Here is a 13,373-nt window from a genome sequence, read left to right on the forward strand (position 1 = left end):
AACTCACTAGCTCCTTTGGAGGCAAAAACTCACAGGGCGCATGCCTAACGATTCAATCTTTATGGCTAAGCAAGAGACCCACAGTATAATTTCAGACATTTTCCTTGGCATGTGGGATCTGTTACTCCTAAAACTTTAAAATGTACATATTTCCCCCAAATGAGATGTAATTCTGTTGAGTTAATTATCATACAATTATAGCAATGGAAAAGAAAACCCTAATCAAACGGGAACAGCTTGTCTAACTATTAACTAGGCCATGGTGAACCATTACTCAGCTCTGACTTGCATGATCCATTATAGACTTCTGCCCCTCTGTGAATAAAAGCTTAAATGAGTCCACAGTCATTTAAAACTGAGAGGCCTGGTCGCCTGGGACCCTGTGATTGTCTTTAAATTGTTTAGTCAGTATATTTTACTGGCGTGAAGTTAGGGTGAACTTCCTCCTTGCTCCCATCTTCTCTGTGTCATGGAAAAGAGTAAGGAGGATGTGAGATGGAAAGCATAGCTTCCTAGGACTTTCACCTAAAAAGTGGTGACTTGCTTTAAAACTTCTCTACTTATGTTCTCTTAAGCTACTGAAAAATACTAGAAGTAAAGTGTGTTCTTGATAAGTTTCCTTTCAAGGAAGATCCAGAGCCCAAAGAATCAAATTTAGAGTATCTTTTAGTATTAATCCAACCTGATCTTTCTTCAAGCCAATTCAACTATTTCCAATATTTCAGCAGTCAAATACAAAAAGACTCAGGCGTGGCATGATAAACTTTGGTGTCACAGTCTTAAATGGAAGAGATCAGTTTGTATTGATACATGTGTCTGAAAGTAGAGTTTTCTCTGGTTGAAAAGGGCTAGGTTGTTAGGACTGAGAAGGAAAAAACAGAAAAGGTAAAGCCAGTCAGATGATCTGATACTGCCTTGGGTGTTAGGTAGCGAGGCAGAGGTTTCAGGGATTCAGTGTATTCCCAGGCACACTAGAAACCAGGTGTAGTACCTAGTGACAGCCAGCTCTTTGATCATCCTAAGCCCTATCACACTGAGCTGCCTTGGTGTCAGCCACAGGTGGATCCAAGCCATAGCTGATCAGGAAATCTGGCTTTTCCTATGGGACTACAGTGGTGTCAGGTACACAGCCAACATAAAGGATGATTGAACGTGAAGCAGATTTCATCTGTCCTGGGCTTTGACAGTGTGAGGTGTTTAGAAATGCAGGCAAGTAGGTGAGTTTAATTCTGCAACTATAGGCTTAACTATAGCAAATGAACTCTTCTATCAATGAAGAGGTCTACATAACATTTTGGTTTTCTATTGTTTCCTGGTAACCAGGGTCTGGGTAAAGAGGGGAGGGAGATGAGGGGAAAAGACAGGGTGGAGGTGACTCCTTGCCGATGGTACTATTGAAGCTGCCACAGCAACCACCAATGGTAACTACCCCAAGGGCCCTGTCTGTAAACAAACAGGCTGTTCCCCTGAAAGTATCAGTCTCGTAAGACCAAGATCAGCAATCATACTGTCTTCCTTTTCCTCACTCCAGCCATATGCTAAGAAGAAAAAGAAAGGCAAACTTTTTGGGACTAAGAACCCAGTTGGGATAAATATTCCAGGATGCTTTGAATGTCAAGGCTTGCCCTCCAAGCTTACCTTGCTTCCTGTGAGCACTGAAAAACTGAAAATAAGTTTTGGAAGAGATGCCAAGTAGAGGTTTCCAAGGGAAGAAGATTCCAGTGAGAATGAAGCATATAAAACTGGGCAGAGGACTAAGGTAGGAAGAAGTCAAATTAAAAAGAAGGTACAGAATAGGAAACGTATTAATGATTTGTGGAAGCATTTGGAGCCTGCAGCAAAGGAAAAGGAGAGAGAAGGAAAGGAGGTAGAAAAGCAAAGAACCCAGAAGAGGATGAGAAAGTGCTGGCTAAGGGAGTAACCTTGGCCTGGGGAGAAGAAGTAAGAGTGCTCAGGGATTCCAGGGTTGTGTGTTGGGGACATTGTACAGAAGGTCTTTGGCATCCGAGCCCAGGCTGATGCCTCTCTCATCTTTATATGGAATCTATTGAAGGTGATGAATTCATTTCCTGCATGTACCTCATGGGAAATAGAAATTTCTCTGTAGAGAAATAGATTGGCTTAGTAGAGGTCCACATAGCTACCATCTGCTTAGGAAATGAAATGACGGGAATGTATGGGGAGTTGATGACAAAAGGGTGATGTGAATGTTTCATTTTAACATGAAATAGGACTGGGCTGGGGGCAGGATTGGTGGGGACTGCTTCTCAGTGTTCTGGAAGTTCTTTTCTGCCTCATTTCTACCACTGTGATCCCGTTTCTTGCCTCTGATCAAATATGGCCAAATTCAGGTGATCTGGATTATGTGCCCAGAAGACATAGGACAGCATGGATTACAGGAGCTTGGGGGAAATTGTAAGCATTTTTGTGGCCATAAGTGGCAATTTTTTTCCCCAACAAAACGATTAATCTGAATTGAGGAAACTATCCTGGATGAACTGCTTCTTTAAAAAGGGTGTGAGGCCCCTAAACTACCAGCTAAGCAACAATTTTAAAGAATCGGAAGACCAGATTCTGAAAGAGAACAATACAATTCTTGGGATGGTCCACACCTTCTAAGTGGTTTTGGATGTTTACTGCCCATTAGATTTTCTCAGTCAGTGTTAATTGTCACAAGCTTTAGTAAAAGTTTTGCCTTCTGATATTTTGAATAAATAATAACATAAAATTTTAACACAGGCAGGTAAGAGCCTGTCCTCCCCCACTCCCCATCTGTCTCATGTATGGCTCTCAGCAGTACCATGGGGGAATCCATCTCATATTCCTGTTTTCTCTATAACTCTGGTTAAGGTATGATGATTGGTTTCAACTTTTTCCTTGTCCTGAATAAGCGGTATTTGTCCACTCTTATTCTGTTCTCCTCTAACAAGAAATAATATTTCCACTGAAGGATTCGACTGCTTCACTAACATTGCGTTAATTTATAAGATAGCTTTGTATTAAAAGGGTAATAACAACCACCACCATGTGTTGAATGCACACTATGCCAGGCAAAGTACTTTGCTTTTATAAGCCATCTCGTTTAATCTCCATGGAAATTGTACAAGGTAATTTTTATATCCATTTTACAGATGAGGAAACCTGGGAATTGAGTTAATTTCTCTGAGTTTACACAGCTAGTAAGAGGCATATCAGAGATACAAATACAAAGGGAATCTGACTCTAGAACCCACAGATATAAACCTTAAGGTATATAGCTTCTCTAGGGCAGCTGATAAAAGTCTGTGATTACAATTACTAAAAGAATGCTTAAAGAATTTAATTGAACTCAACATTGAGTTGAAAATTATCCCTCTCTAGTCCTTGTCCTCAATGCAATATGCTTCTGATGCTTTATGCCTCACAGTCAGCCTGGGGCATGGATTCTAAAGCCAAACGGACCCATGTTCCCATCCTAATTCCTCCACCTCTACCTTTGTGCCCTTAGACGTGTTATTCAACTTTTCTGAACCTCAATTCACTCATCTTTAAAATGGAGATAATACTGTTTTATAGAGCTGTAGGAAGGATTGTGTGATATAAACAAGAAAGCTCTGCAGATTGGCATAGATTAGATGTATGAAATACCTCCCCCTCTGTAATACCATATGGCACTATCCACTTCTTTAACTAACCTGTCTGAAAACTTCTTTTCCTGGATAATGACATCAAATGCTTTACTTTCTGGTCCTCGAATACAGTTATTTCCGTTTAAGGACACAGAATCACATTATATTTATGTAATATTTCTACCTTCTCTAGAGATATCTCATTAATGATGGTGGAGTCCCCTAATTTTCTGTTTTCTATACCTTGATTTGGGTTTAGAAACTGTCAGTATCTCAATAAATAACTGCCAACCATAGGCTTTTTTGGGAAGTTAACGCTCTATTGATTGCTGATGGCTCCTTTCCATCAATAGACTCTTGGTACTGATCAAGGACAATAGTGCCAATTGTAGGGCCATTACAGATGGGTTTGGATTTCATTGAAATCTGTAGAGCAGGGCTAATGGGATACATTGTCATCCTGTAGATAGCACAAGGACTGCTGTGGTTTACTTAATTTGAAGGGACATTTCATAATTCTGGCTAAATTGGAATCACAAGTCAGATGAAATTTAGGAGCAAATTATAGTGATCTTGCCCTCTAGAGGCTTTGAAAGAATAAGTCATTGCCGCAGTTGGTAATGGCTGTTGATGACGTTTCTTTAGCTCAAGAAGGAAAGTTACTATTTCAGGAGTTGAGAGTTTCTGGGGACCGGTGACAGAAATGATCAGTTCTTCACAAACTAAAAAGGCTTATGATTCAAAAGGACGAGAAATATTAAGTGCTCACTGAAGCAATGTGAAATTACAGTATTTTTAGAAATACATTAGGAAGACAGAATGGGTATGCAGGACAATGGCTGCACCCACTGTTAGGGTTCTAATATCAAGTTTAGAGGAGAAACAATATTCAAATCAGGTATTGGTTAATTATTCTGTGCCAGTAACCACGTTAAACGCATTATACATTATGTCACATAATTCTTAAAATAAACTTTTAGGTAATATCTACATTTTAAATCTGTGGTTCAGAAAGATTAAACCATTTGCCTTAGTGCATATATCTAGTGCATGACTTGGACTTGAACTCAAGATTTGTCAGAAAAGTGTGTTCTCTTTTAACCGTGTAAACTTTGGTGTCTGCCTCATGGCTTAGAGCTCTTCAGTATCACTCTACTACCTGTTAGCGTTGCTCTGATAAGACTGGGCCTTGTGTTCTTCATCTAGGTGCAAATTAGGCTACCTTTATTATTATGCCACGGATCAGTATTACCCAAGAGACAGCTAAGGATAGAATCTGAGATCAGTAGAACATGAGTGGGGGAGATATTTGATGAGCATAGTTAAATTGGGGACAGCCCACAGGCTTACTCCTGGATAAACATAGGAACTGTGCTCTGCATCCTGGTTTGTCCTGGCATCTTCATGTATAGAAAAGGGAGCTCGCCCTGCTGAGTATGGGCTAAGGCATGATGTCACCACAACCATAAGGCAATAATTGAGCAGACATTCCTTGTCAGGCACTGTTCTAGATGTTTTATCTCTGATCCACTTAATCTTCATAATGTTTATGTTTAGGATAAGATGAGGAGAGTTTTGAAAGCCAGCACTTAGAGAAACCAAGTAAGTTGTGCAGAATCACATATCTAGAAAATGACAGATTTGAGATCTAGGTCTGTCCAATTCCAAGGGTTACATTTGTACTACTTTAACCTACTCATTGGTTAATTACCAGCATTTACCTACTGTGTGCTAGGTCTGGTGCTAGGTACAGGAAATTACAGATAAATAAGAAACAAGTCCTACCCTTAGGGTTTTTTGTCCTTCATGTTTCAGTCAATCTTGTCCTATTAGGAAGAAAATTTCATAGCTCTTGATTAAGACTGAGTCTTCTGTTTCTTCCTCCTCTCTTTTGCCCTGCATAATATTAAGCAAGCAGTAGGCATTCAACAATACTACATAATTGGCTTATTCATCTCAAGACCTTGTTCGTCCTGCCATCTCTCACTTGAGAGGTGAATCAGGGCCATTGTACCTTGAATCATGATCCCTCAATGTTTTGAAGAATTTCAACATTGTAATTCCCTTGCACTAGCACAATGAACAGAATTAACAGAATTTTCTGCTATTAACGGAAGTGGAAATGAGAGGGGTTAAGGATATAATGCCAACTGGGCATGAAAAGAAGCTGGAAGCATCAACAGGAAACAATGTGTCATAATCTCATAGGTCTTTTCCCTCTTGGGTTTCAGTGCTTTTCTTCTACTACCAGTTTCTTCTGTACTTTTGCCCAGATCAATAGAGGAAGTCAAAAGAAAAAACACACCAGTGGAAGTTTTAAGTGATGTCATTTCATTCAACTTCGCTCCCTCCTCTGGGGTAGTGTAGGGAGTGGGAATTCATGCGTGACCAACTTCCTAGCCCGGGCAACTGGAGATCTCAACTTCATCTTTAAGCTTACCTCACAATAGCATGTAGAGTTCTCAAGAGCTGTCCCAAAGCTGGAATGATGTGCTTCACAGAAAAAGGTAAAATTTCTCCAAATCTAGTTTTTCTTTTAGGGTTTGAACAAACACATTGTATGTTCTCTCTCTCATAGTGCATGAATACCAACATGATGTTAAAAACTGGGTAGTGAGTAAAGTTTAGGGGAGGGCTCTGTTCAATACAACCACTAGCCACAAGACTATAGTTTTTAATCAATTGAACAATTACTTTGACATATGGATACAAATAAACTAATAATGTGTGTCCATTCATTTCTTTATCCATTCAACAATAGCAATTTATAGAGTGACTTCTATGTAAAGGGCATGGCTCTAGGTTAACAGTGGTGGATTAATAGACACAGCCTGGGCTTCCCAGGTGGCACAATGGTTAAGAATCTGCCTGCCAATTCAGGAGACATGGGCTTGAGCCCTGGTCCGGGAAGATCCCACATGCTGCAGAGCAACTAGTCTGTGCACCACAACTACTGAACCTGTGCTCTAGAGCCCGCAAGCCACAACTACTGAGCCTGTGAGCCACAACTACTGAAGCCTGTGCGCCTAGGGCCCATGCTCCACAACAGGAGAAGCCACCGCAATGAGAAGCCTGCACACCACAACGAAGACTAGCCCCCTGCTCTCCGCAACTAGAGAAAGCTCGCACGCAGCAACGAAGACCCAATGCAGCCAAAAATAAATAAATAAATTTATTAAAAAAAAAAAAAACAAGACACAGCCTCAGTCCTGAAAGACTTGACAGTCTAGTGAGATAGTCTAAAATAAGAGAACAGACAAATACTTACACCATATTATTTTATATTGTTACAAAAGGAAATGGCTAGGGTTCTGATGCCAAAGTAGTAAAAAATGTTTCTGTCTCCACAAAAGTCTTTATGTCGTTTGATCTCCTCTTTCTTCTCATTGATTTAAATAGTCTCCAGTTTCTTTTGTTTTTACTTGCAATACTCTTATCATACTGTCCTATACTTAGTAGCTATGATAAGAACACACTACCACGAATGGCTAATATTTGTTGAGCACTTTCTGTACGTCAGTCACTGTAAAGATGCTCCATCATTGTGTCACATTATGCTAAGGGCTTCACAGAATAAGAGTTAACATTCATTGGGTACATTTAATGTGTCAGTGATTTTCATGTAATATTTATTTATTTAATCTTCACAACATCTTTAAGTTAGCATTCTCCAGAGAAATAGAACCAGTGGGATATAGACATAGATACATAAAATAGATTTATTATAGAAATTGGTTCACATGATTATGAGGGATGAGAAGTCCCATGATCTGCTATCTGCAAGCTGGAGAGCCAGGAAGGCTAGTGGTATAATTCAGTCCAAGTTCAAAAGCCTGAGAATGGGGGTGCTGATGGCTGAAATCTTACTGTGAGTCTAAAGACCTGAGAATCAGGAGTGCTGATGTCCAGGGCAGGAGAACAATGGATGTCTCAGCTTGAGCAGAGAGACCAAATGCCCACACTTTCCCCACCTTTCTGTTCTATTCAAGCCCTCAGTGGGTTGGATGGTTCCCACCCTCATCAATGGAAGTGATCTTCTTCACTCAGTCTACAGATTCAAACGCTAATCTCTTTTGGAGACATCTTCACAGGCACATCCAGAAATAACGTTTTCCCAGCTATCTGGACATCTTTACCCCAGTCAAATTGATACATTAACTTAACCATCATAATCCCTATGAATGTTACTATTATTATAGGTTCAGTAATGTTTTCAAGTTCATACAGCTAGCACATGTCTAGACTCAGATCTGATCTCAGCTGGTTTTACTCCATAGTGCATTCACAACCACTGTGCTAGTGGGTTCATAGCAACATAGTCTAAAAATATATTAAACATCAGAATCCATTGCATATATAACAGAAAATATTGTTTGGGGACTTTTTTCAGTTATAAAACACATATGTAACAGGTATATATGTACAGAGTCACAATAGTATTCATTTCTTATGTGCATCATACTCAAAAGAGCTCCAAAAGCCCTGTTACTAAACCATAGGGACCCACAGCACGTTAGTGTACAGGAGCCCTCTCTTCATCCCAGAAGTGTCTGCTATTTAAAATAGGATTTCAGGAGAAGGTGACACAACTTTAAAAGTGGCTGCACTGGGGCTGGGAGGTGGGGGAAATAGGGAGAGGTGTGTAAAAGGATATAAACTTTCAGTTATAAGATGAATAAGGTCTGAGGATCTAATGTATAACATGGTGACTATAATTGATAGCACTGTCTTGTATAATTGCAATTTGCTATGAGAGTAGAACTTAATTTTTCTCACACACACACAAAAAGGTAAATATGTGAGGTGATGGATGTGTTAATTAACTCAATGGGAGGAATTCTTTCACAATGTATATGTATATCAAATCATCACATTGTACACTTTAAACATCTTACAATTTTATTTGTCAATTATACCTCAATAAAGCTGGGGGAGAGGTGGATGCATTTTCCATGGTTCATGAGCTTTTGGAGTCAAGGACAGCTGAGTTTACCTTGCAAGGCTGCAGTCAGGGATGTTGGAGATTCTTGATAAGTCTTATGTTTCTTCAATGAAAATATGAATAATCCAATTTTATTTGCAGGGTTATTGTGAAGGTTTCATGAGATAACAAATTTAAATTGCTTGACCTACCACTGCTGCTTAACAAGTATCCTGAGTGTCTCTTCTTTCTCTGACACTCCCACCATTCATACTCTATACATCTTGATCCCTGCTCAAAGAAATCCTTAAAGATTCTGTGAGTTGGCTGTATGACCCCCAGATGTTTGGCAGACTTGTCATTTCCAATCATTTGTTTAGTTTACAATGACAGAGAAGAAGCAGGTCATCTATTCTTTTAGGGCATAAGTAACAGGGCAACCACTCAAGGTACCCAGGAGCCAGGATGCACAGATATACCCACGCAGGTCTCACTCAAAGAATAAGGCCATTGGGACTTCCCTGGTGGCACAGTGGTTAAGAATCCACCTGCCAATGCAGGGGACACGGGTTCAAGCCCTGGTCCAGGAAGATCCCACATGCCGCGGAGCAACTAAGCTCATGCGCCACAACTACTGAGCCTGCGCTCTAGAGCCCGCGAGCTGGAACTACTGAGCCCCATGTACCACAACTATTGAAGCCCGTGTGCCTAGAGCCTGTGCTCCGCAACAAAGACAAGCCACCGCTATGAGAAGCCCACACACCACAACAAAGAGTAGCCCCTGCTCGCTGCAACTAGAGAAAGCCCGCGCAAAAACAAAGACCCAACACAGCCAAAAGTAAATAAATAAATGTATAAATAAATAATAATACTTTAAAAAAAAAAGAATAAGGCCATTGATAGGAGATGTCTTGGGTAAAGTGGCACTGTGCTTCTCCAGGTCTCTTCACACTGGTAACATTTTAGAAGGTGAAGTTGCTATGACAAGTCACATGTTGGAAGGAATCATGGAGATTCATTGAGCTTAGGGCTCTTTAAAAATTGGAAAATATAGAAACCGCCTCCTAGACTACAACCCCCCTAAGAAATCTGGAGCATGTATTTTTCCAGTTTTGCTAGGACTCTTGCTCTGAAGTGAAAAAAACAGATGCTCCCTGCAGTTGGTTTCACCTATTAGCTCTTGAATCTATCCTAGAAGGGGAGCTCTGCTTCCGTAATAGCAATGTGTTCAACCTGGGTAACTGTGCATGATGCTGGCCTGACAGCATTAGATTGCAGAGGAAATACCAGGTACCAATTCTCTTTCTTTACTTCAATGAATTTTCTCCCCTCCTTGCCCCTGCTCCAAGCTCCTACCCCTCTTGTCCTCACCCCATTCCCTACCATCACCACCTTTGTAGTTGAAGCCATGGATGGAGATACGTTTCCAACTACTTAGTTTAAATCATTCCCCAGCTTTTTTAGATACTGAAAGGCTCTTTTCATGTTGTTTTCTTTAGCAATATTGCTTTTATTTGACTCGCTATCCCAATATTTGGGAAATGGAATCTTTGCTGAGAAGGTGTAAGTGAATAGGACCTAATAGTTGCAATTCAGCTAGAGCTATAGGAAATATATGAGGGTTACAACCCTTGTCAGAGTGAGACAGTTGCTTTTATGAAGAGCATATATTTGAACAATTGCAACTAAATACAGTCATCCTAACCCCTGCACCCATAAACAGTGATTGCAAATGGTAACCTTTAAAAGAAAAAAGAAAGAAAGATTCTTAGATGTGGGGTTGACTAGGTTGAATTGCCTTTTTGTACCAGTCTTTCAGAGGTATGTGTGTGCATGTGTTGTGTAAAATTTTATATAGATATAATTTTTATATATCTTATTCTTTTAACCTTTTCTTCTTAGTTTACTCCTAAAATTTAGCATTACTAACCTTCAATCTTAACTCATTTCTTCTACTTCACATCTGCTTCCTGATGCCCAGGTTAAGAAAACAAATATTCCCCTTCAGCCATTGGAATCTGCAGAAGCAAATACCAATGAAAACATGACCAAAAGTCAGTTGAAGGAGAAACAGAACAGATTGGAATTCCTTGTGGCCCCCCCTCCTGCTTTCTTTCAGGCCCCAGGCAAGTGAGCATGTGCCAATTTGCATGGTTGACTAAATGGCATGCTTAGACCCCAAATTTGCATCTCTGCTTGGGTTCAAAAGTGGGTCCCTAAGCCAGTTTCCCTTGGCTCCTGTGTTATTTCCCACTCATAAGTTAAACCCCTTTGAGAGTGCTACTCACCAGGGTACATCTTAGTGCAGAGAAGCAGTCATTGGCTGGGCCACATTCTTCCTCTGATATGAGGTACAGCCAGCTGGTACCAATGTGATGGAATAAGGTAAGGGAGAGAAAGGGGTGGGGAAGCGAAGGAGATAATTTCCAAGGCAACATACAAAAGACCTGGAGTGACTTGCCTCACTGTGCTCCCTTTCACAGGGAATAAACTCACTATACTTAAAGGCGCCACAGTTTTAATCCTCCTTCCCCCTCCCACTCCTGAATGGGAGGAGGGGTTAAAAGCAAGGTGAACAGCTTTACGTAAACCATATGTTCCTCTGTGCTTCAATCTCCTTACCTGTGAAGTGGGAATCAGATACTTGCCTGGTCTAATACACTGGACTAGCAGAAAGGTTATCATGCTATTTTGAGATTATTTAAGGTCAAATAAAGAAAAATAAATTTCTTCTTGTATACTGTGTTGAGAAAGCTTCTGAAACAGAAGCGAAGGTCCTTGGGAAGAATGCCAGGATTGGTACTTAATAACTGCCATGGGGTGTGGTGGTGTGTGTGCGTCCCTTATTTCCTCTGACCTCGTTCACCAGTGTCATTTCATGGATGAGGACATTAAGACACAGCGAGTTGAAGCAGCTTGTTAATTCAGACTGTCAGAGTGAAGGGTTCTGCAAAGACCTCTATACATGTGTGCAAGTAATAAGGATTTTATTAGGGTGATAGTTCTATTTCTGCTTAGGAGAAAATTGAGCTGAGTAAATAATACTTTGGTGAGTGTATTAGTTTGGTTGCAAGTGTCAGAAGCCTAACCCTAGCAAGCTATTGGTAAGAGGGTCATTTATCAACACGTACGATCATGGCAGAGTTGACCAACCAAACAAGGCCAAGGAGAGGGGCGCAGCTGAGTCTCAGGAATAACCAGGTCCAGGGGTGTGAGTGCACTAGACCCTCCCTGCAAGTCTCACAGTGCTATCTGTCTGCATTTCAACTTTATTATTTTCATCGCATGTCATGTTTCTGAGGAGGCATATGGAAAAACCAAGATTCACATTTTTTGCTTTGGCCACAAGAGGGAGACTGTATCACCCTCTGTGTGTTCTGAATCTATAAATATCTTAGGAAAGTGTAGGGATTGGTCCAGATTGGGGAAGAGGGTGACGTTAATAAAAACATGGCAACTCCAGTCAGGAGCACATAGATGGAGTAGGGAAGGATCTGTTCCCAGAAACTGAGTTTTCCTGGGTATAAAAGTAATGCGATGGAGTCACTTAAAATATGTATCTAATCACATAAATACAACCTTAGGTCCCCAGAGGACCTGCCACAGAGTTCTCTTATATCGTTAATTAAGAGAGATGAATCTGAAGTTGCCACTATCTGTCTCAGCTTCCACACTGTGCTGAGGTATGTATTTTTCATAGGCTAGATCTTCTCAGTTCAAGCAAGATACTTCCTCTGGTGCTCAGCTGAAGAACAGAGGGACGCTGGAGCAAGAGTGGCTTGCTTTTGGGACTTCCCTGGTGGTCCAGTGGTAAAGAATCCGCCTTCCAATGCAGGGGTCACGGGTTCGATCCCTGGTTGGGGAACTAAGATCCCTCATGCCGTGGAGCAACTAAACCCGTGCACCAGCTGAGCTCGTGGGCCTCACCTGAACGAGAGAGCGCATGTGCTGCAAGCCACAGAGACCACATGCCCTGGGGCCCTCGAGCCACAACTAAAGAGACAAAACCCTCATGCCACAACTATAGAGAAGCCTGCGCACCACAACAAAGAGCCCACGCAGCAATGAAAGATCCCTCATGCCTCAAGGAAGACCCCACGTGCTGCAACTAAGACCCGAGGCAGCCAGAAAAATAAAATAAAATTTATAAAAAAGATAAAAAATAAGAGTGGCTTGCTTTGGACCTATTATAATGAAAATAGTGTGTGAGTGTCACCCATGCTGCTTTCTTTTTTTCCAAGAGTGCTTTGACTTGATATGATCACCATTTAGAGCTCCGACTCGAAACTCCAAGTAAAAAGGAACTCTTCTGATTCTGCTCATCAAAGCAGACTTTACACAGCCAGGCTGCAAGTGTCAGGAAAGACATCTTCATCTTCTTTTTTATTCCTGGGGTGTCACATGCAGTGTTGTAGCTTCTCCTGGGCTTGACAAGCTAATAAGTCACTTGTATTCTTCAGTACGCCTAGTAATTAAATAAACCAACTAACCAAATGCTAAAAATGGAAATATTAAAACTTACCCACAGCTTCTGGGTGGCTCCAAGGGCAATTGAGGTGATCCAAACAAAAAAAGACCCAAAGCCTCTTTAAATGCAGTTTTTGATGTTCTAGCTAGGTATTACGGAGATTAGAAATACAAGGTGTCATAATTACAGGAAAGCATTTTGACTGCCTCTAAAGTATAGCACTTTATAAATCAGTAAGTCATTGTTATGTTCCTGGAGAAAGGAGGCTTTCCAAATGAAATAAAACATCTCAGAATTTAATTGTATTTTTCTTCTAGCAAATAACCTTTTTTTTTTGACTATAGATATGGCTGGATGCAAATGAAAGCGATGTTTT

Source organism: Lagenorhynchus albirostris, chromosome 4, assembly GCF_949774975.1.
Source record: "Lagenorhynchus albirostris chromosome 4, mLagAlb1.1, whole genome shotgun sequence".
Taxonomy (NCBI): domain Eukaryota; kingdom Metazoa; phylum Chordata; class Mammalia; order Artiodactyla; family Delphinidae; genus Lagenorhynchus; species Lagenorhynchus albirostris.